Below are 22,874 nucleotides of genomic sequence, written 5' to 3'. Positions count from 1 at the left end.
GAATGTGTTACAATCCGACCCGATCCAAAACGCGTGTCCAGAAACTTCCGGATATATCCAATTAAGAAACAAAACATGTTTGCTTTTCATTATACGAAAGCGTTACGCGTAACAAATGAATGTGTTACAATCCGACCTGATCCAAAACGCGTGTCCAGAAACTTCCGGATATATCCAATTAAGAAACAAAATGCGTTTGCTTAAGGATTAAGCAGACTTAATCCTCAATTCACTCGTTTTACGAACTCTGCCTATGAAAGGAGAGCTTGCCCCACTCATTCTTTACACCAAATATCACAGTCGATGCTTCCTGTGTGATTTCTCTCTTCTCCCTCCGATTCGTGTTGACGAATCATTCTTCATCTTCTACTCCTTTCTGTCCCGTCGGTTTCGAATAGAGCGGTTACGTACCGTATCGAGTGGCTTCGATCGAACTATTGAACCATATTTTGAGGTGTAATTCTCGAGCGACTATATATTGTGCAGTGTATACTCGTAACAGTGATATGGGTTGTTTTATCCTAGAGACAGCGTGGTTGTTAGTCTATCTTGCACAAACTAGGGTAGTGTCGCGAAACGTCTTAAAGAAAGCGACCTAGTCGTGACTCACCCAGTAATTTCGTTCGGTATAATTTTTAAATCGAAAAAAAACAATTTTAAAACGTTTCTGAAAAACATGAGTACCAACAACGAAATTACTGTATCTGGAACAACTATCGATTTCAACAAACCGTTTAAGTTGCACGGTAGTAACTTCAAGCCTTGGCAAACAAAGATGATGTTTTTCTTAACTACGAAAAAGGTTGCCTATGTCTTGAAGGACAACATACCTATGATACCATCAATGTCGGTCCCTATGGAAACGACTAGTAACGGTAAGACAGCAGTGGCTACAAATTCTTCTGTATCTGCTAATAATGCTGAGTTGGAAAGGCTTAATGCCGAACATGCTGAAAAGGTGAAACAGGCTGAAAAGGATATACTCTTTTGGCATGAAAATGATTACCTGTGCAAGAATTACATATTGAACTGTCTTGCGGATTATCTATATGATCTGCATCTGATTCATAAGACAGCTAAGGATGTTTGGGATGCTCTTTAGAATAAATATAATACTGAAGAGGCTGGCTCAAAGAAATTTGCTGTGAGCCGGTACCTAAACTATAAGATGAACGACGAGAAATTTGTCGAAGAACAATCTCAGGAGCTTCAAAATATAGCTCATGAGATTTTTGTTGAAGCGATTCAATTACCTTAGCAGTTTCAGATTGCTGTGATAATTGATAAACTGCCCCCTGCTTGGAAGGACTTCAAGAATGCCCTTAGGCATAAGACTAAGGAGTTTTCTCTTGAAAGTCTGATTACTCGACTTCGTATTGAAGAAGAGGCAAGAAAACAAGAACTGAATGAAGAGGTGTTTTCTGTCTCGAACAACAACACTAAAAAGAAATCTGTGGGTGCTGTTCTGAATCTTGCAGGCAAACAATTTAAGAATCAGAACCGTCCTACAAATAAGAATTCCAATCGGAATAAGAATGGGAACCCACAAAAGATCCCAAGAGCTCAACCATCAAAGAATGACCCTGCTCAACTGTTTAATTGCTACAATTGCGGACAACCAGGTCATATGGCACGAAAGTGTAGAAACCCATCCACTAGACCTGTAACACCCCGAAAATTAGATGTAATGATTTGATGAAGTTAATTAGAAGAATTCTTTATTTCTAATAATGGTGTTATGATGCGAGAATATTATGTTAGCTATGAAGAAATAGGCATATGATGATTAATGACGTGCTATAAGGGTTATTATGATGAAAGGGAAAATAAATAAAGAATGTAGAGGCGGGGGGTGTAGAATAGAAGTTTTAATTAAGTGGGGGAGGGAGGAGTAAAAATAATAGGAAATAGAAATAAGTAGAATAATGGTAGGAAGCTAGCCCAAGTATAAATAGAGATTTAACAATCAGAGTTCTCATTATCTACGGAACGTGAAAAGGAATAGAAGAGAGGAGCGGAGGCAGAGAAAACCCTAGTGCAACAAGGTCAAGGCAAAAACCAGAGTTTTCAAAGGAGTCGAGGTAAGGGGGAGATTCCTACCACTTTAGGTTGTTTAATTTATGATGATCTATTTAGTATGATGTATTAATGTAATACAATTTATGATGGAATTATGGTGGTGAACAAAGGTGATGATGTTGTTGAATGAATTGAATTTACAAGATCAATTTTGGGTTTGAGCGAGATTGAGGATTAATGGATGAGAAGTTATTAGATTGATGAAGAGACTGTAATTAGACCTTAGATAATCCCCATGATGATTATCAGAAGAAATTTTGAAGCTAAAAACTATGTGATTAGACGAGTTATCGGTGAGTTAAGAATTAGGGTTGTGAGGTTTTTGAAAACGAGTTTTGAGTGGTTTAAACTTGAATTTTTCTGTAGAATATGATAGAGCTTAGTGTCAGGAGCGCGTAGGCGAAAACGGCATCGAAAACGGATTAACGGTTTAGGTTTTACGCACGAAAACGTGAAAGGTAGAAAATCTGATGTTGTCTGTTGAACTATGAACGTGCCACGATGGAATCCCAACGTGCCACGATTTTTCCAGAAACAAAACCATTTTTAGGCTGTCCAAACGTGCCACGATGGAAACTCAACGTGCCACGATGCACCGTAGACTTAGACTATTTTTGACCTATTTGTATGCCTCCAAAAGGTTCCTAAGAGGTATAGTAAGGCCCCAAATCAATAAACTTAAATGAGATGAATTTAATTAAGGGTTATAGGAGTAGTTCCTTTGGCCATAATGAATTTAAAATAAGATGGTCATCAAAAGTATTAGAGAAGAGTAAAGGTGGAGGTAAGATTAGTTAGAAATAACATGAACTATAGCAAACCAAGAATACGAAGATAGAATTCTAGGGTATAGACGACAATAATGAGGGACTAATACATGAAGATAGGATCTTAAGAACGTAATAAGCTAGATGTATAGATGGAAACCATTATGTGGAGCATGGAATAGTGATTGAGGATGAAGGATATAATGTGTCTATAGAAGTAAAAGATGAAGAGAACGAGGGTAAATTAAGAATGGATGTGGGATCTAAATATGTAGATATGATGTTAACCGACGGATGCGATATTCACGTTATAAGATGATGAGGTATGATGATAGTATAAATGTAGTAAGATGATGATGATGAACGACGTAAATAAAGATGCTTATGAAAGACTTGAGGGGAAAGTAGAGTGAGTTGTAAGAGGGTTATTCATGAACTAATAAATATGAAAATGATAGTAAATTATAGTAAGGGAATGAATATAGCGATGAGGCTATATGAAGAGTGTGAACTTAGGAAAGTTGTCAGGTAGATGCGGAAAGGAGTCACACGATGAGGCGTAGGTGAATGAGGATTAGAGAGGAGTAGGTTAAATAGAGAGATGTGGTGAAAGATGTGATGAATATCGAGTTACTTATGATTAATGATAAAAGATCATAACGATAGAAATAACGAGGATGAATTTAGGGAACTGATTACAATGTTGGGGTTGTTAGGATGAAATGTAAAATGAGATAGGAATTTGTGTACGAATTAAATGAACGGCGTGAGGGGTAGTAAGAGCGGTGAGTCAGGATATGAATCTAATAGAAGATAGTAAGATGAATGAGAAGAAAGGTAAGGGATAAGATAAGAAAAGATGATTGTTTTAGGAATAGTTCATAAACAAGGGACAAAGATAATAGAAGCAACTTAGAATAAAGATTGAGTCTAATGATTTAAACTATACTTTTAAAAGTACAAACCAAGTAAAATTAGTGTATGATGTTAGAGGACTTAGGTAATAGACGATAATAATGATGAATTTAATAACTGACAATAGGGTCTTATGACTTAATAAGTCTAGTCGTATGGACAGAAGTTATTAGGAGGAAAGACGAGGGAGTAGTAAAAATCATAAAGACCTAGGATGAAGGATGAGGTAGGTTACTAGGAGTAAATGGTGCAGAGAATGTAGAAGAAACCAAGGATGAGTGTAGGTTCTAAACATGACATGAGTTCTAGTAAGAGAATGAGTTAGATATAATCAGATGAACATATGACGTTAATTAACGATAATGTGTTAATGATGATGTATAACGACGTTATGATTGTTAAGATGATGAAAGACGAAGAATGACGAAATATGAATAATGATGAATGACTATGACGTAAAGATGATGTGTTGTTTATGTGTCTTTCTAAATGATGTTTGGTGAGTCTTCATGCATCATATCATACTGCATAATGACGAATGACGAATGACGAATGACGAAATGTATGTTTCAGTAACACATCTCTGAACTACATTATTATGACGATAGGATCCGGTACCGGCATGCATGTAGGTCTAGGAATGAAGTACGTTGCATATAGGTCATGATAGGTGAACTGTGATATGTGCTAAAGATGTGAATATGGTATGTGTTAAAGGTGTGCATAAGATGTATGTGTTAATGATGTTTATGTAATAAATTGTATGAGTATCATGATGAATGATTGATGATGATATGATGAATAATTGATGATGATGTGAATGGAGGACCAATGATGATAAGATTATCTTCTTTACTATTCATGTACCCCAATATATGTTATGTTGTGAATTCTCACCCCTTTGTTGTTGTTTGTGTATTTTGGTGTCTGTATCCTTGGGATACAGACACTCAGGACGAGGAGTTTTAGCTTTGCGGGACGCTTAGAAGGTGGCAACATGGATATACTCCTGTAGTTACTATTTGTGATATAAAGTAGTCGAATAAATACGTGCTCTGATCTGTAACACTGGGTTGGGTTAAACGTTGAATGTCCCTGAATTATGAAGTTTAAGAATTTTGATGTTTTATGCTATTTTTCTTAAATAATTTTGAAGACAAGATATTTTTATAATAATGAAATTTTTATGAAGGATCTTCCGCTGTTGTATCTGATTCTTTATTATTTTATTACGTAGTATGATTAATGAATGTGTGTGGCACCCTTTTTCGTTAAAACCATGATTATTATTATGTAAAATTATCGTCGGGAATTAGGGTGTTACAAGACCGGCTCAAGCTCAGGCTCACTTGACAACAAATGAGGAGCAGCCGTATAATGCAATGATAGCTGAAATCAACATGGTGGGTGGATCTGATGGTTGGTGGATAGACACTGGTGCCTCTCGCCATGTCTGTTATGAACGTGCTATGTTCAAGACATACACTGCTGCTGAAGATCAGAAGGTGATGTTGGGAGATTCCCACACCACTGAAGTTGCTGGAATCGGAGATGTGGAGCTGAAATTCACCTCCGGGAAGACTCTCATCACTACTAGAAAAATTGGGAATAGAGACGGGCAAAATCCGTCTCTAAAACAGGAAAAATCTGTCTCTAAACATGTCTGAGACGGAATCAGAGATGGAAATAGGTCCGTCGTTGTTTTTGTCGTCTCTAAAACCTTTAGAGACGGAATTTAAATTTCTGTCTCTATCAGAGACGGATTAAATCCGTCACCAATATATATAATCCGTCGCCAATGTTTAAATGAAAGAAGAGATTAATCCGTCGCAGTTGGAGACGGAAACCACCGTCTCAGATAAATATATTTCCGTCTCTAAACTCTGTCCCAAAAATTATAAAATCCGTCTCTATTCAATGAAATTCCGTCTCTACGGAGACGGATCACAATTCCGTCTCTAAAAACCTTTTTTTTTATATATATATTCTGCCATAATATTCCATAAATTTAGTACTAAAATAATGTTTATAATATTCATTATGTTTATCTAATTCTCAAGAATGTCCCAATTATATTTTGATAAACATCAAATTTACAAAAGTGACATGAAAGTAGACTCATACAACAAAATATCACTTGATATCAAAAGTTAATGATTCAAAAGTACATTCATACAATTATGTTTCTTCTCAAGTTCAATAGTTAATGCTTCAATCTTAGCCTCCATAGCAGCAACTTTTAATGCCAAAGGTTGTATACATCTATCTTAACTTGAACTAAGCGTTTTTCAATGCCAAAGACCCCCTACTATTGAAGCTCTTTTTAATAATAGCTTCATCATTTGCAAGCAACTTTGAATTTAGCCTACGAACAAAAAAATATCATGAAGTTGTGTATTTTGAAAAGGACGATGAACTTTCAACCTAAGTAACAATATGAAGCTTCATATTTCATATCATATAAAGAAAATAGTATATCCCCTAAATAACTATATCTCTCTATTTATGTAACTGCCACTATTTGTAACAATTGTTACAACCATTTTCCATTTCAACTTTCAACCTAAATAACAACAATATTAAAGCTTCATATCTCACATCATATAAAGCAAATAGGTCAGAGAGCAACAATGCAATAAATATAACCAATCTTCACCAATATAAATACAAGGAGAATGCTAGATAAGATTGAAAGAAAGAAAACTGAAACTGAAGTAAACAACCAACAACTAGAGCCACAATTTCTGCCACATTAAATCCCTTAGAGTAATAGTAAGCAACATAAGGATTTATGGAATACAAATCTCCACTTTAAGAGTCATAACAGTCCAAAAACTTATATTAGCAGTTAGAAAAGGGAAGAATAAAGACCAAAATTCTGAACTTGAGAGTTTAGAGGATAAAGAGAGCATGTCACCAAATCCACCAGCTTTAACATTAGACAAATCAAGAGGAAGGAAGTGAGAAGAATGAGTATTGGAGCTTAGTACCTCTCAAGTTCTCTAATCCAAGTTTCAATTCCCTACCAACCACAGCCATCTCTAATCCAAGTTTCAATTCCATAAGGCAAAATCTGTTAGCATAAGGCAAAAATGTTACATTATAGTTAGGCTCAATCATCAAATCAAATACATGGATGCATAAAACCAAATCAAAGTAAGTTAATAGACCCTAAGTCACACAACTCAGTCACCTGAATAATTTTGGTGAAAATATTAAACTCCATGAGTTTCAATTTCCAATTAAAAATCTAAACTGCACTAAAAAATCAACATCTAACAATGAAAAAATATTTGTAGAAGATATCATCATAATCATAAAAACATAAAAACAAAAAATGAAACTAAATTGAAGTGATAATATTTAATAATAAACTATTTTTAAAATTCCAAACTAAGCTAGAACATTATGCCAAAATATGCCAAGAATTTTACAGACTGGCAGTGTTGTTTTGCCTTAATATAGTATAACCATAGGAACTCAATTACCATGACAACATGAGGTAAAAAAGCTTCAGACAAATAGGTAACAGCTGCTACATACAGGAAGGTAGTCAGTCTGGTTGGTGAACCCATATTCCATCTATTTCCATTAAACAAACATTATAGCCATTGCTGGTTGGTGAACCCAAGTTTCAATGGCCCAAAGCAAAAAATGCAACGTGTACATCAATACCAATTGAATGGACAAATCATTTAAGCATAATATAACAAATATCGATGGACATATGCACCAACCTACAACAATATGTGATTAAAAAAAACAGTGAATGCATTGTTCCAGAGCTACTACTCTGGTCAAGGAAATCCAATGGTAGAAGCTGAAGTGATATTAGTGATCCTCCATGGTGTTCAAGAGACCCTGATGATCTCCCCAATCCAACTTAACTTTTTCGTTCCTCATCCACTCCCATTTCCTTCCTATTCTAGCTTCTACTCTTAGCCAATAACTAAACGATTAGTTACAAAAGTTAGACATGATACCATCCTATTTCTCCTAGTGTACTCAATTTTTACTATTTGTCGCTTATCAACAAGAGATAGCAAGCTAAAAGTGTTGCACCAGAGGTCCTTTCCGTTCTGCTATTCTGTGATTGCAGCACTGTTAACAACATAACCTACACCAATATGTGATACTACTCTGGTCAAGGAGATCCCATGGTTGAAGATGAAATGGTATGAGTCATCCTCCAAGGTGTTTGAGAGACCCTGATCCTCTCCCCAGTCAAACCTAACTTTTTCTTTCCTCCTCTACAACCCCCCCTTTGCCTCCTATTTCAATTTCTACTCCTATTGAATAAATAAACGAATAGCAACATAAGTGCGACAACAACAGAACACAGTTTCACCTGGCACTGGAGAAAGGAGTTAACTTCTATGAAATATATCAAACACCCAATTACAAATCAAATTAAAATGATAAAAGGAAAATCCTTATTTCAAAACATCTCGACTCAATGCGAAAGGATAACTGATACCGACCTTTAACTCATTCCAATCCTTTCGGATCAAAGTCCGAAAACAAATGCACATAACAAGAAAGTCCTAAATGACTTAGACGACACAAGTTTACCGGCTATACATAGAGCCTAACTACGTGACATAAATAAGGTTTTGTGGGAAACCTTATTCATGAAAGCGGATTCCAAATGGTTAATGGTTCTTGTGATCAAACCAAAACTGTGAAATCAATACGAATAATCAACTCATAACACAATTAGCACAACTTACAAAACCAAGCAATTAACAAACAAACAAGCAATGAATCATAACAACAAATAGCAGATAATAACACAAAATACTCAATCAAAGCACTTCATATATTTCAAACAAACAAGCAATGATTCAAATATTCATAATCACACAATAGTTCAATTCCCAAAATACCCCTAAATGGTTAATCAGCCCCCACCTTAATACTTTACCGAATTCTCCCGCGTAGCAACTACAGAACGCTGACTTCACTGCTCTGATTCCAAAATGCTTCCAAGATGCCCCGGAGCCAAAGTTATTATAGTCAATCGGGGAAACCTCACGCTTGCATATCATGGCGGTCCAACACAAACAACAGTAATAAAATCACATCAGAGGCCAAACATAAATTTTAACATCTAACAGGGTGAATTGATTTAAAAGACGGTGTGATTCTAATATGCAAGGAAAAGAGGTGTTTCGGTTTTCAACAAAGAATTTATCCTCTAAAGCTTAAATAAGAACTAAGAGCAAGATAAAAGTTTAAACATCAAGAAAATAATCTTTTGTTGTTTAAAACGCCAATTTGATCAAAACAACTTCACATAGCATTCTTTAAAAATGAAACATAAGCTTTCTGATTCATAAATTACTAAAAATCATCTCCATTTCAAAATTTGAATTTGACATATCTGGTGTCCAATCTAAACCTCATCAACATTTCTTAACAACAATTCAAAAGAATCTAGTTCCAACTTTATATTGATGTAACCTTGATTTTCAATGATAAAATGGGACTAACTAGTATTCTTATAACAACTTAGTCTATTATATCCACCAAGGCCCTAATAGGAAGTTTAAAATGATCAATTTGACAAAAATAACATGTCTTATTTTATGCATTTCACCAAAATCCGAAAATAAATAATTAAATCTCTTAAAAATTAATTTAGAGACAAGGTAGAATATGAAACTCACCAAAAGAAGGAAAGGATGTGAAATAGTCGCAAATCACGTTTTCCGGCGCGGCATAGACGATTCCCAACGCGGCGGAGGTTAGCTCCGGCAGGGTGGTCACCAGTGAAAATACTCCGATCAAGAAATAATTTGAGGGGTTTGGTAGAGATCGTCATGGGAAAGAAGGTTTTCACTTTATTTTTTTCAAAAACGGTCTCATGGTGGCCGAAATTGAGAGGGAAAGTGGTGATTGGGGTTTTTCAAAATCTCACCAATCTAAAAATAAATTAGTGGTTATTGAAGAGGAGGAAGAGAGGAACTCAATGGTGGCGGTGGGGTTGTCAAAGGAGGTCGGACGGAGAATTAGCAGTGACTGGAAGTTGCTATGGTGGAGGTTGTCATGGAGAAGAAGAAGCGTATGTGTGTTGTTTTGGAGAAAGAGAGAGTGATAACAATTGATGGGAAAAGAAACACGTGTGGTGTTTTGTTCTAAAGATAAATGAGAAGCAAAATAAAAGGGAAATAATAATAATAATAATAATAATAATAACAACAACAACAACAACAACAACATCAAAAATTAATAAAATATACAATTAAATTATCGGGATGTTACACTTATAATGTAAATATGATTGCATAAAATTATTTTACACATATATTCAATTATGTGTTGTCATGTTAATTAATAAAAATGACCGTTTATGTTTTCATATTTAATACATCGTTGGTTATAATTGAACATTGACAGTTTTTTTAAACAAAAAATTGTACATTTTTTTTTGGTTACAATACATGATAATTATATTGTTAAGTTTAAAATAAATGTATTTTTTTTAGTGGAATAAATAAATATGTGAATTATTTGAGAGGAGAAGTGTTGGAGGGATGCCTTTTTTAATCGAAAAATATTGGAGGGAATTTTGACCTTTAGTGAAATGAAGCCTTTGGAGCCAACACAGGGAAAAATTACTTTAGTTTATATCTTTTAGTTAGAGACGGAATAATTTGGTCGCTAATAATATGTTTATTCATTAGAGACGGAATTAGAGACGGAACTCATTTGACACGGAACATTCTGTCTCTAAATGGGGTCTCTGAACAATTGTTGACCTTATAAAAGTGAAATTTGACCTAATAGAGACGGATTTAGTCACGGAATATGGTTGTGACGGGAAAAATCGTTTCTAGATTCCGTCTCTAATGCTAAAGATAAACTTCCGTCTCTAACAATAAATTTCTGTCTCTAATTCCGTCTCTGTTAGAGATGGAATAAAATCCGTCTCTAAATTCCGTCGGTATTCAGAACTTTTCTAGTAGTGCATATTGAAGAATTTAGTTTCTGGTTTTTTATTGAATAAGGCTGGTTTTGAACAGATCATAGCATGTGATATGTACTCTATTACTAAGGATGGGGTTTTTGTTGGAAAAGGGTATGCTACTGATGTTATGTTTAAGTTGAATATTATGAATAAAATTTCTCCTTCTGCTTATATGTTGTGTGATTTTAATATTTCGCATGCACGACTCTGTCACGTTAATAAAAGAATCATTTCTAATATGAGCAATCTCGGTTTAATTCCTAAGTTATCTTGGAATGAATTTGAAAAATGTCAGTTTTGTAGTCAAGCAAAAATAACAAAAGGATCTCATAAATCTGTAATAAGAGAAACCGAACCATTTGAATTAGTACATTCTGATATATGCGAACTTGATGGTAACTTGACTAGAAACGGGCAAAGATACTTTATAACTTTTATCGATGATAGCTCTGATTACACTTATATGTATTTAATGAAAAACAAAAGTGATGTGCTTGATACGTTTAAAATATTTGTCAAGGAAATTGAAACTCAATTCAATAAAAGAATCAAGCGCTATCGTAGTGACAGAGGCACTGAATATTTATCACACACATCCAATGAGTATTATAAAGAGCACGAAATCATTCATGAAACAACTGCACCTTACTCTCCTGAGATGAACGGTAAAGCGGAAAGAAAAAATATAACCTTTACCGAGTTAGTAGTTGCCATCATGCTTAATTCTGGTGCAGCACCTCATTGGTGGGGGGAAATTTTATTAACTGTTAGCTACGTGCTAAATAGAGTACCTAAAACTAAGAACAAAATTTCTCCTTGTGAAATTTTGAAGAAAAGACAACCAAATTTGTCTTACATTCGAACATGGGGCTGTCTAGCCTATGTAAGGATTCCTAATCCCAAGAGAGTCAAACTAGCAAGTGGAGCCTATGAATGTGTATTCATTGGGTATGCCTTGAACAGTAAAGCATATAGGTTTTATGACCTAAAGGCTAAGGTGATCATAGAATCAAATGACGCTGATTTCTATGAAACAAAATTTCCCTTTCTATCGAGAGATAGTGGGGGTAATAGTGGGGGCACAAATATGAACACTACACCTGATCACACTCCGGTGATTAGGGATAGTGATAAGAACATCATAACTGATGTAACAGAACTTCGAAGAAGTAAGAGAGCAAGAACTGCTAAAAGTATGGACCTGAATATGTGGTCAATACATTAGAAGAGGATCCATCAAATCTTAAGGAAGCTTTGTCTTCCTTGGATGCTGACTTATGGCAAGAAGCCATAAATGATGAAATGGATTCTCTACAGTCTAACGAAGCTTGGCATTTGACTGAACTGCCTTCAGGCTGCAAACCAATAGGTTGTAAATGGATTTTGAAAAAGAAACTGAAACCTGATGGAACTGTTGATAAATACAAGGAATGCCTTGTAGCCAAAGGTTTCAGACAAAGAGAAAATATAGATTTTTTTGATACCTACTCACCAGTTACTCGAATCACATCCATAAGGGTACTAATTTCCTTGGCTGCTGTTTATAACTTGATTGTACACCAAATGGATGTGAAAACTGCTTTTTTGAATGGTGAGTTGGAAGAAGAAATCTATATGGAACAACCTGAAGGTTTTGTAGTCCATGGACAGGAAATCAAAGTATGTAAGTTAAACAAATCTCTGTATGGTCTAAAACAAGCCCCTAAGCAATGGCATGAAAAGTTTGACAACTTAATGATTTCGAATGAGTTCAAAGTGAATGAAAGTGATAAATGTATCTACTACAAGTATGATAAAAACATTTGCACTATCATATGTCTATATGTAGACGACCTACTCATATTTGGGTCAAACATTCCTGCCATAAATTCTGTGAAATCACTGTTGAGTAACAACTTTGATATGAAGGACCTAGGAGAAGCTGATGTAATTCTTGGCATCAAGATTACTAGATCAGATAAAGGAATTTCCTTGGATCAGTCTCATTATGTTGAGAAGATATTAAGGAAATACAACTACATTGCTTGTAAACCTGTAAGCACACCCTATGATCGAAGTGTAAAACTTTTTAAGAACACCAGAGATGGTGTTAGACAAACTGAATATGCGAGCATCATTGACAGTCTCAGATATGCCACTGATTGTACTAGACCAGACATTGCCTATGTCGTGGGACTCTTATGCAGATTTACAAGTAGGCCAAGCAAGGAACATTGGCATGCTATTGAGAGAGTCATGAGATACCTGAAAGGGACTATGACATTTGGACTGCATTATCAAATATATCCTGCTGTACTTGAAGGGTACAGTGATGCAGATTAGAACCCCTTGTCGGATGATTCCAAAGCGACCAGTGGCTATATATTTAGCATAGCTGGAGGAGTTGTTTCTTGGAAGTCTAAGAAACAAACTATCCTGGCTCAGTCCACAATGGAATCTGAGATGATAGCACTAGCTACTGCTAGTGAAGAAGCAAGTTGGCTAAGATCCTTGCTAGCTGAAATCCCTTTATGGGAGAAACTGTTACCGACTGTGTTAATTCATTGCGATAGTACCGCGGCTATTGCAAAGATTAAGAATCGTTATTACAATGGTAAGAGACGACAGATAAGGCGAAAACATAGCACGATTAGAGAGTGTATCTCTAATGGAGCGGTTAGAGTTGATTTTGTACGTACGAATGAAAACTTAGCTGATCCTTTGACGAAAGGACTTAATAGAGAGAAAGTCCTAGAAACATCCAGTAGGATGGGACTAATGTCTATAGCCCACTGAATGATGGTAACCCGACCTATATGACTGGAGATCCCAAGATTTAAGTTCAATGGGTAAGAACAAGTCATGAAGTGGTAGAACATGCTATGAGAGAAAGAATATAGAAAGCATGATCCTACAGCGAAAGAAGGATGAGGTAATAGTAACTCTTAATGAGATCTATTCTCTATGTTGAGTGGGGTACACAGCTACAGGAGTACCCTTGATAGACTCACCTATACGACTGTGGAACTTAGGCCGGTCCTATGGAATTTAGAGGCAGAATTCCTAGAGCATTCGTTAAAACCGAGATACACGTGCAGGGCCTTATAAAAACGCACGAGCTTTTAGAATACACCTATGAAAAGGTTTGTGTGTGGATTCTATAATGTTGTAAGCAACTCTTGTTAAATCAGATTACCTTCCACTATGCAAAGGTTCAAGTTGTTGGCGACACCTTTGTATATTAGCAAATCTTATGGAAACGTTTTACGTTATTTCTCGAAACCATTTTGAAGTCAAGTGGGGGATTGTTGGAACACTAGTTAATTCTAGTGAGAAAATTGGAAAGAAAGAAAACACTATGAGAAACTAGTTTGTGGGTATGTGACTTAAAAATGTCCCACATTGGAGAGTCACCCCAACTAGTAAGTGTTTATATAAGGGTGGGGTGACCTCTAAGGGTGTGCCGTGAACGGGTGAACGCTTACAAAATATATATATATCACGCGCGCGACGACGCCGTCCGACCGGCCGGGCCGGGCTTGGGCTTGGGTCGTGGGTTAAAAAAAATGATATATATTTTTTGTCACTTGAAAATGTTAAATTAATTAATTAATTTTTCACTATACGAAAGCGTTATGCGTAACAAATGAATGTGTTACAATCCGACCCGATCCAAAACACGTACCCAGAAACTTCCAGATATATCCAATTAAGAAACAAAACGCGTTTGCTTAAGGATTAAGCAGACTTAATCCCCAAGTCACTCATTTTTTGTTACGAACTCTGCCTATAAAAGGAGAGCTCGCCCCACTCATTCTTTACATCAAATCTCACAGTTGATGCTTCCTGTGCGGTTTCTCTCTTCTCCCTCCGATTTGTGTTAACGAATCATTCTTCATCTTCTACTCCTTTCTGTCCCGCCGGTTTCAAATAGAGCGGTTACGTACCGTATCGAGTGGCTTCGATCAAACGATTGAACCATATTTTGAGGTGTAATTCTCGAGCGACTATATACTATGCAGTGTATACTTGTAACAGTGATCTGGGCTGTTTTATCCTGGAGACGGCGTGGTTGTTAGTCTACCTTGCACAAACTAGGGTACTGCCGCGAAACTTCTTAAAGAAAGCGACCTGGTCGTGACTCACCCAGTAATTTCGTTCGGTATAATTTTTAAATCGAAAAAACAACAGAGTTATAGTCCATTAAAAAACAAAAGGTTACCACTATGATCAGTGAAGTATATGTACTACCTTTAAGTTTTAGTCATATATATGTTATTTGTTAATGGCTGCTTATTTTGTTGTTTTGAGAAGTACATATTATACTCAAATTCTTAATACATTTTTAGTTTCGATTATGCACAAAAGTAATCTGTCTTTCTATTAAAAACGCATCAGAGAACTGAATTGATTGCAAAAAAAAACGTATTTAAAAGCTAAAATGACTAATAAAAGACATACTTCTAGATCTATTTGTATTCAAAAAACGTTATAGTCCTTTTACGTATTTCTCTGTTAATTTAGAGTTGAGATATTTTGCACATATGGTGGTTGTAACAATTTACTTACGTGGCCGCCGTCTTCTCGAAAATTATGAATTAGTAGAATTAAGGTTGATATTTTTCAAAATTTTCATGGAAGCAGCATGTTATTTCACATCATTGACACTTTTTTAGGTCATTTTTCACCTTAACTATGTCAACACAAATACTCTCGTAGGTTAAGCACATATTAACTTTAACTTCATTTATATAATCTTAATTTCACCGTCGTTTTAGTAAATTTGAATACAATTAAAATTGATTTTAAACTTATATATATATATATATATATATATATATATATATATTAACCTTAACCAAACATATCGGGAAAGTCAAACATTAATGAATAGAATGAAATATCACACTTAATGTATTTTTTTTGTGGTGATCGAGGTTTGAACCCAAAACTATGTATTGTCACTATTAACTGAACTAAGTTCACGAGAACATACTTAATGTATTTGTTAACAAACTAAAAGTCTCAAACTAATACTCCCTCCGGTCCTATTTATAAGAGAAAATTGGGTCAACAAAAGTTGATGGATCTGGACCAAATTGTTAACAAGATACATCAACTTTTATTGACCAAAATTTCTCTTATAAATAGGACCGGAGGGAGTATTAAATTTTCTTCCGAAAATAAAATCTCAAATGTAGTCCATTGACATTGCCCCCTATTAAGTGATTAGATACTTGATTCAGTCTTGCAAGCGCATCATTATATTTTGCACTTCAAAGCAGCATCTCCCTTCTGAGTCCGATTCAACATGATATTTTACATTTTAACAAATCGCATTGATTGCAGACCTAACCATTCCACTTGAAAGGATTGCTGAGTTGAATTAACTAGACTTTCCACCCGTGCTGCCGCACGGGTCATATACATACTAAATGTAGTAGACGAAAGAAAAGTTTAATATCTCAATTACGACTTACAATGTTAATGTCATCATTTTTTAGTACAAATATTCATTTTGTTTTTACATGCCTGCAAATTACGGAATACTTCTTTAAATACTACGTTTGAAGTACTGTTAACGCATACACCATCTACCAGCAATATTTTGACACCATCTTCATGCAAAAAATGTTATAAAAATCTCGAAGAGCATGTCATCCTTTTGTCAAGTAAATGCATATGTTGTTCCTCTTCACCAATACCTCAAACTCGTTGCATGGGTCGAATTTACTATAATTTATAAAAATAAAATATACCATATTAAAATGTTGATGTTAAATAAGTCGTATAACATTAACCTATTTTTTTTTTTAGGAATTTAACCTATTTTATTATAAATTATGAAATACTTCTTTATATACCACATTCAAAGTTACATTAGTTTCTTTACCGTATTCACCAGTTATGAATATCTTCAATCATTCTCTTGCACTAACTCTTGAAATTGCAACGTATAATTGATCATAGAAAAAATACAGAAGTTGGTAGATATATTCCAACATGTCTAAGCAACCGTCATGACTCTTATTAATAGTCATTGCAAATGAAACAACTGAAAGAAATTTCTTCGTTGAAACTTGAAAGAATTTCTTATATCAGAAGGTGTCAAAGATAGCATGGGAAAAAAAATTTGTCACAAATTTTGCTTTCAGATATCACATTTCATTCAAGCACATATTTTTCCCGTCCTTCTTATTATGAACCTTGTTTCATTGGATAATCCTAATTTTTTATCTACATTTCTTAATAGCATGACTTGCACTCAAACTTTAATCTAAACTTACGGTTTGGAATTCCTGAAGTAGAAATTGTGTTCAACACTGACCAAAAAAAAAAAGAAAAAGAAATTGTGTTCAACAATTTATGAACATCATCAACTATATCACTATCCAAGTTGCACCAATATGGAGTATCGTTACTCAAATATGTTTTCTCTTCACCTAGTCCAACATATAAACGTTGTTCTTTTAAAAAAAAATGTATTTTGAGGAGCTAATTTAGAAATATTTTGGAAATAACTTAAGTCTTTCATATTTTTCAAAAGTTTCAGATATAAACCTTGAATGAAAATTGGTTAAAAAAATATCACTTTAGACTTCAAACCAAAAACAATTTTAATGAGTCTTACCATGTTGAAATACAAAGCAAGACTATTTTTTTTTTTTGAAGAAATACAAAGCAAAGCTATTGTAAACTTTTGTCTTAACCATGACACTAATTCATAAGAGTTGCTATAATCATTTTCAAATTTCGAAAAATAATTGGATTAAAACCACAAACACACGTAACAGACAATAAGACTCTAAGAGCCATTATTGTTACCATTAACTGTGTTATCACAAAAAAATATAGACATACTAATATAAAAAATCTATCTTTATTATTAACTGAGTTCCAAAAACTACAAATATACTAAATAAAAAGAGGAAAGTAGTAAGGAATTCATGGACAATGCTTCATTAAGCTTGCCCAATAATCATACATAAACTCCAAACATCTTTGCAAATATAGTGAGAGAAAAAAAAAACTTCTAGAAATTTGACCATAAATTCAAGTGATACAACATTAGTTTCTCAACCAAATCTTTCCATTTCAAGCTTCAAATTTAAAATGATCTCTTGAGGTAGATAGGTACATGCAGACAGCCAGACACTAATCAAAATGATAATGACATCACAAATCATTAGCTGATACCACCATGGCACCATGAGAAAAGTAATTGCTTCATGTGTTGAAAGAAGATGAATTGAGCACACTAAGAACGTTTTCAATGCATTAACTCATAGTTTTCAAAATTTAAAATTAAATGCTGATACAGTTTCAAGGCTAAAATTCCAAGAGGTGCAAGAGGTGGGGCATTGGTAAACAAAAAAGAATATTAATTATCTTGTTGTTTACAACCACATGTGTGTAAAATATAGGGGGGCGGCAGTACATTTGTCAGCATAAAGATCAATTAAGTGTGCGTAAATCATGTTGTGTAAGTTTAACATAGCAAAGGATAATGAACTGATGCCATTAATTACTGCTAAGCAAAATGTGTAAACCACATTTAATTCAGGTTAGGTGGTGCCAAATTGAGTTAGGGTTAGGGGTGTGCAAATTAGGTTTGCATTGTACTCAAAGATTAGAAATAAGGATTAGAAATAAGTATGGAAGTATGGACAGATATATGTTTTTATTAAAAAAATGAGTTTTCAAATCACAAAGTTATAGATTTTCGGTCGAGAGAAGATAACCCATATGAGTCCACAAATTTCCCAATAGAGATTAGTTATTTTTAAGTGAATATGAAAACTTGAAAGACTTCTAAACTTTTGAATGAGAATTCGATCATCAATAAAATTTGATCATCAATAGAGATTAGTTATTTTTAAGTATGTTCAAGTATAAAATTTGTTTTTATAAAAGAGTTATATATATTGTCAACTTGTTAAAAAGTTAAAAAATTTAAAAAGTGATTTGATAAATTACCGAGCATAAAAGTTGAAAAGCCATACAAAAGTCATGATTTAGCAAGTCATGATTTAGCTTAATCCCATTCAATCTAAACATGAACTTCAACTATTATGTGTATCTAATTAACCACAGCTGTAATAGAAACAATTAGAATCAATGGATCGATTAAATATAATAGTGTAGCATAATTGATTAATTAATGTGGAGAAAAAAAATGAAAAACAACTGCAATAATACCAAGGCTGCAACTTGAACCGAACGAAATTAAACCAAAAATGAGTCCCAAGACTCAACTAAAACTCATGATGCTGCAATTTGAGCAGAATGGAATTAAAAAGAGTCCAAATACTTTTTTTTTTTTTAAAAAAAGTCTAAACATCCAAATGAGTACACAACATCAAACCCCAAGTACATCCCATTGCAACTGCATTCAAAATTAAAAACATCTACTCAGTTAGTTCCTTCTTAATCTCAACAAACTTCGGCATTTTTGTGGTTGAAGGGCTGAGTAGAACATTCTTCAATGGTGGTGGATACATCAAAATCACTAAACATCATCTTTCCTTTAATATGCACAACGTGGATGGAGTCTTATCCTCAACATCATTCTGAATGATTTAAATCAAAAATCAGTCTAAATTAGCATCAAACAAATCATGTAATATAAGATGAAATAAATAAACATATAAATGGGATTCTAGGTGGTACCTTCTCACAACTTTTATCAATGTTTGAAGCAACCCCTTCAAATATCACCAACATTGTTGATGAAATGGATTGGAAATCCCAAAATCATGTCCATACCTGAAGTTTGATGAACCTCTTCAGTCTCTTTCACTGCAGAATGGAAAAACACAAATGAATGGTTGAAACAAACAAAATTGAGAAAAGAAAGATGAAGCAAAAGAAAGAAAATAAAAGGGGATCGCTTACTATTCTGAAATTTTTGAAGAATATGATGAAAGTTGGAGTTTGAGTGTTTTGGTATTAAAATCACGATGAGGGAATATGAATGGGTGTAATGATAATTAGTGAGTTATTGGAAATGGTAATCAGTAATTGAAAAAAAAAGAAAAAGGTCATCCTTACAGTGTTGTATGTGAACCGAGGAGTGAAAGAATGCTTGCATGGAAAAGTGCATATATATAGACACAACAGGTAGTTGATAATTGGAAAAGTGCATGGAAAATGCAACATCGTTATTAATGGCATGGGGAAGTTTCAAAGAGAATGTAGTCTGATCGATTATAATTAATTATATAAAATAGAAGCCAATTTAATTGAGCAATAGAGATTAATCTAACGGCTGAAAAGATTTGGAGCCAAAAAATTAGGTTATGTAAGTGGGATTAGGGTTAGGATGACTGCTAGGATTAGATATAAAAGATTCTTAGAAGTGAATCATTTCAATCACTTGTAATAATCCATTCAACTGATCAAACCATAGTCACAGAATTCGCTGCCTACCAAGGGAACCGCGAATTGGTTCGCGCGTACCGGTTCGCGGTACTTTGACGAACTGGTTCGTCTGAATTCGTGTCTGAATTCGCAGTAAACAACGTACCGGCAAGATGAAGAGAGAACCGATCAAAAAATATCACAGTTTTTCCCTTTTTCAGTTTTGAATTGCAGTTTAGGGTGAAGAAAAGGGACAATTTCATGAGTTTTCATCATTCGTTTGTTAATTGTAAATCGAAATTGAAAGATAAATCAACAAATCTGGAGAAAGAAGAATTAAAGAAGAGATTCAAAGAAGATGAATTTTTTTCCTTTTGTTCTGCAGATGAAGATGAAGTGTTAAGAAAGAGAAAAGAGTTTGTGTTTAGCCAAACAACAACCACATGCGTTCTTTTACCGAAGTCCAAAACAAGTGCCAATTTCCAATACCTATTTATTACAGTATTCTCTGTTTACAAGGTTTCTCTTCACTTTTCAAGATTCACAATAACTTATTCCTTCTTTTTTTTCGGTACAAAACTTATTCAACTTTATTTTTTTTGTTACAAGGAAGTCAACTTTATTTAACTGACCTTCAAAAATAACTTTATTTAAATATTTTATGTGGTTATCTTATTTATTATATTGAGGATAAATATTTCAAAATCTTTATTTTTGTAACTATATTTTTATTATATTAAGGATAGATAACTTTACTATTTGTTGGTTTGAAAAAACTAAAAAATATTTTTATTCTTAGTATACAAGTTATTATATTTTAACAAACCACGAACCCATAACGTACCAACTCTCTATACCCCTCGCGTACCGAATTCTTTTAAGAGTTGCGTACCGCGTACCCGAATTCGTACCACGTACCGAAGCGAACCACGAACCGTGTGACTATGGATCAAACCATCCTCGTAGAATGATTTAAGTGCAATCAACAACATGGTAATCCAGGAGGGTGTGTGTGTGTATTAAGGGATAAGTAATTCAAGGTGTAGTCGCTAAATCGTCCTTAGTCTGACAATATATAAGCTTCAACAAGCAAAATATTAGAGAAGTGTATGACATAAACTTGAGCATAAATATAAAACTTGAACAAAAATATAAAATTTGACAATAAATAAAATGCTGGAATACAAAAATGGAACTTGAAAATAAATAAACTGCTTGAATCAATGGGTGTTGCTAGCATCCTTCGTGGAGATTATGATTAATTGTTGTTGTTGCTCTCTAACCCTTTTCACTAACCCGCTCTTTGCCTTCTCTCTAACCCTCGGATCTGTCGCCCTTCCTCACCCTCCAAATCTATTTCTGATGTAGCTGCAAGTAGTGGTGGTGCGACGAGCTACGCCTTTCCATCACCGACAAGACACCGTTTCTCTCCTGTCTTGGTGGATTCAGGTGTCCAGCTTGTTTTGAGCGCTTGTAATCACAATTGGATTTCATTTCCTAGGTCGTCGAATCTGGTGGCTCGACGTGGGTCGTGTTCCTGATTGGTGATGGTTTTTCAACCTGTAGAAGTCTAGTTTTACCTCATTCGCGGTGGTTAATGGCACTTCAAAGGGTCGGTTCTTTAAGAACAGGTGGTTGCTGTCAAAATCCTCGGTGGCTGTAGATGTGCATCACTGTTGGACTGTGTTTTTAGTAATTTTATAGTCGTTGTTTTCTTCCTTGGATGCGGCGGTTCTGTGTTTCACTTGCAAGATGATTGTGATTCATTTTTGGCTTTGTTTTCCTGATTACATCACAAATTGTTGAGATTTGTAGGGTTTCAATGTTTTTGGATTGTGTTAGTCATGCATGGGAAGATGGGTCACACGGGTTCGGTAATTTCAAACTTGTGTACTCCGTGGTTTTGTATCCCAGCTATCATTTGTTTGACATAGGATGGTGTGGACTCGAAAGAGTCATTAATGCTTGCAGCGTGCATGGAGTTGATGGATCTTGAATGGTTTTTGTGTTGGCAGACGATTCATACGCCAAGTTTAATCGCCATTCACTTTGTTTTATTTGGACTGTGAAGCTCGAAATATCGTTTAGCTTGTTGCCATTGTTGCAGGGGTTGATGGTACATGAACCGCCTCCGTGTTGACTGAGGGATCAATCACCGCATCGAAGACCTTTAGTTAGTTTTAAGATTAATTAGAGGTTGATACACTTATGTGTTGTTCTCATTTTTGTATCAACCATTTAGGGTCGACCTACAGTCTTGTGTGGTTTTACTGGGTTAAGTTTATGTCCCCCAATTTTTATATTTTTTTTCCTTTTTTTTTTAATAATATTTATGAGTTACAGCAAGGTACCAACTTAGTTGAAAGGCTTTCTTTTTGGATGTCATTTTGCACTTATCTTATAAAAAAAAATCCTTCGTGCAGATATTTTAGTTATATGTCATGATTTAAATCTTTTTTGGGATGTCGGTTATAAAAGAGTCAACGATATTCAGACTCGCTTCAATCCGTTACTCTTATCAAAGATGGCATCTCTATCCAACATCAGTTTGCAAATGAAATATCTTTGGTTCGTCAATTGCTTGCCAAGGATTGGATCGTCACGTTCGAGCATATATACTCTTAGAGAAGGTAACATGTACACATATGAGCTAGAAAATATGGTAGCTAATTCTCCCACCTCTTTGGTTCAATTGTCTAACCCGCCTTCGGCTTTGTCATGGATGCTCTATGCAAATATGTGGGGAGTAGTCTTCGCCAGGGATTAGTTTCCTTTTTCTTTCTTGTTTTTGCTTTTAGTTCTCT

At 34.6% G+C, this 22,874-nt stretch overlaps 1 protein-coding gene and 2 long non-coding RNA genes across 6 annotated transcripts in view; all 3 read right to left on the bottom strand.

The window, feature by feature from the left end:
- The window catches only part of LOC146913579 (uncharacterized), a 61,463-nt gene that overhangs the window by 790 nt on the left and 37,799 nt on the right, over nucleotides 1-22,874 (bottom strand). The window lies entirely within an intron of this gene.
- LOC146913582 (uncharacterized) lies at nucleotides 5,819-9,893 on the bottom strand. 4 transcript variants are annotated; one of them, XR_015013658.1, is made up of 3 exons: nucleotides 8,673-9,870; nucleotides 6,752-6,834; nucleotides 5,819-6,126 (listed from the first exon to the last, which is right to left on the bottom strand). It is a non-coding gene; the product is annotated as an uncharacterized LOC146913582 (long non-coding RNA). The 4 variants fall into 4 exon arrangements; XR_015013659.1 differs by lacking the exon at nucleotides 5,819-6,126 and having other exon boundaries at nucleotides 6,492-6,834; nucleotides 8,673-8,797; nucleotides 9,431-9,890; XR_015013660.1 differs by lacking the exon at nucleotides 5,819-6,126 and having other exon boundaries at nucleotides 6,492-6,834; nucleotides 8,673-8,791; nucleotides 9,431-9,889.
- Nucleotides 18,916-19,785, bottom strand: LOC146913581 (uncharacterized). Its single transcript, XR_015016284.1, has 2 exons — nucleotides 19,381-19,785; nucleotides 18,916-19,280 (listed from the first exon to the last, which is right to left on the bottom strand). It is a non-coding gene; the product is annotated as an uncharacterized LOC146913581 (long non-coding RNA).

The sequence above is a fragment of the Medicago sativa genome, chromosome 6 (genome assembly GCF_051527215.1).
Source record: "Medicago sativa cultivar Bolivia chromosome 6, Bolivia_mono, whole genome shotgun sequence".
In the NCBI taxonomy this organism is placed as follows: Eukaryota; Viridiplantae; Streptophyta; class Magnoliopsida; order Fabales; family Fabaceae; genus Medicago; species Medicago sativa.
This window is presented reverse-complemented; position numbering and strand designations above follow the sequence as displayed.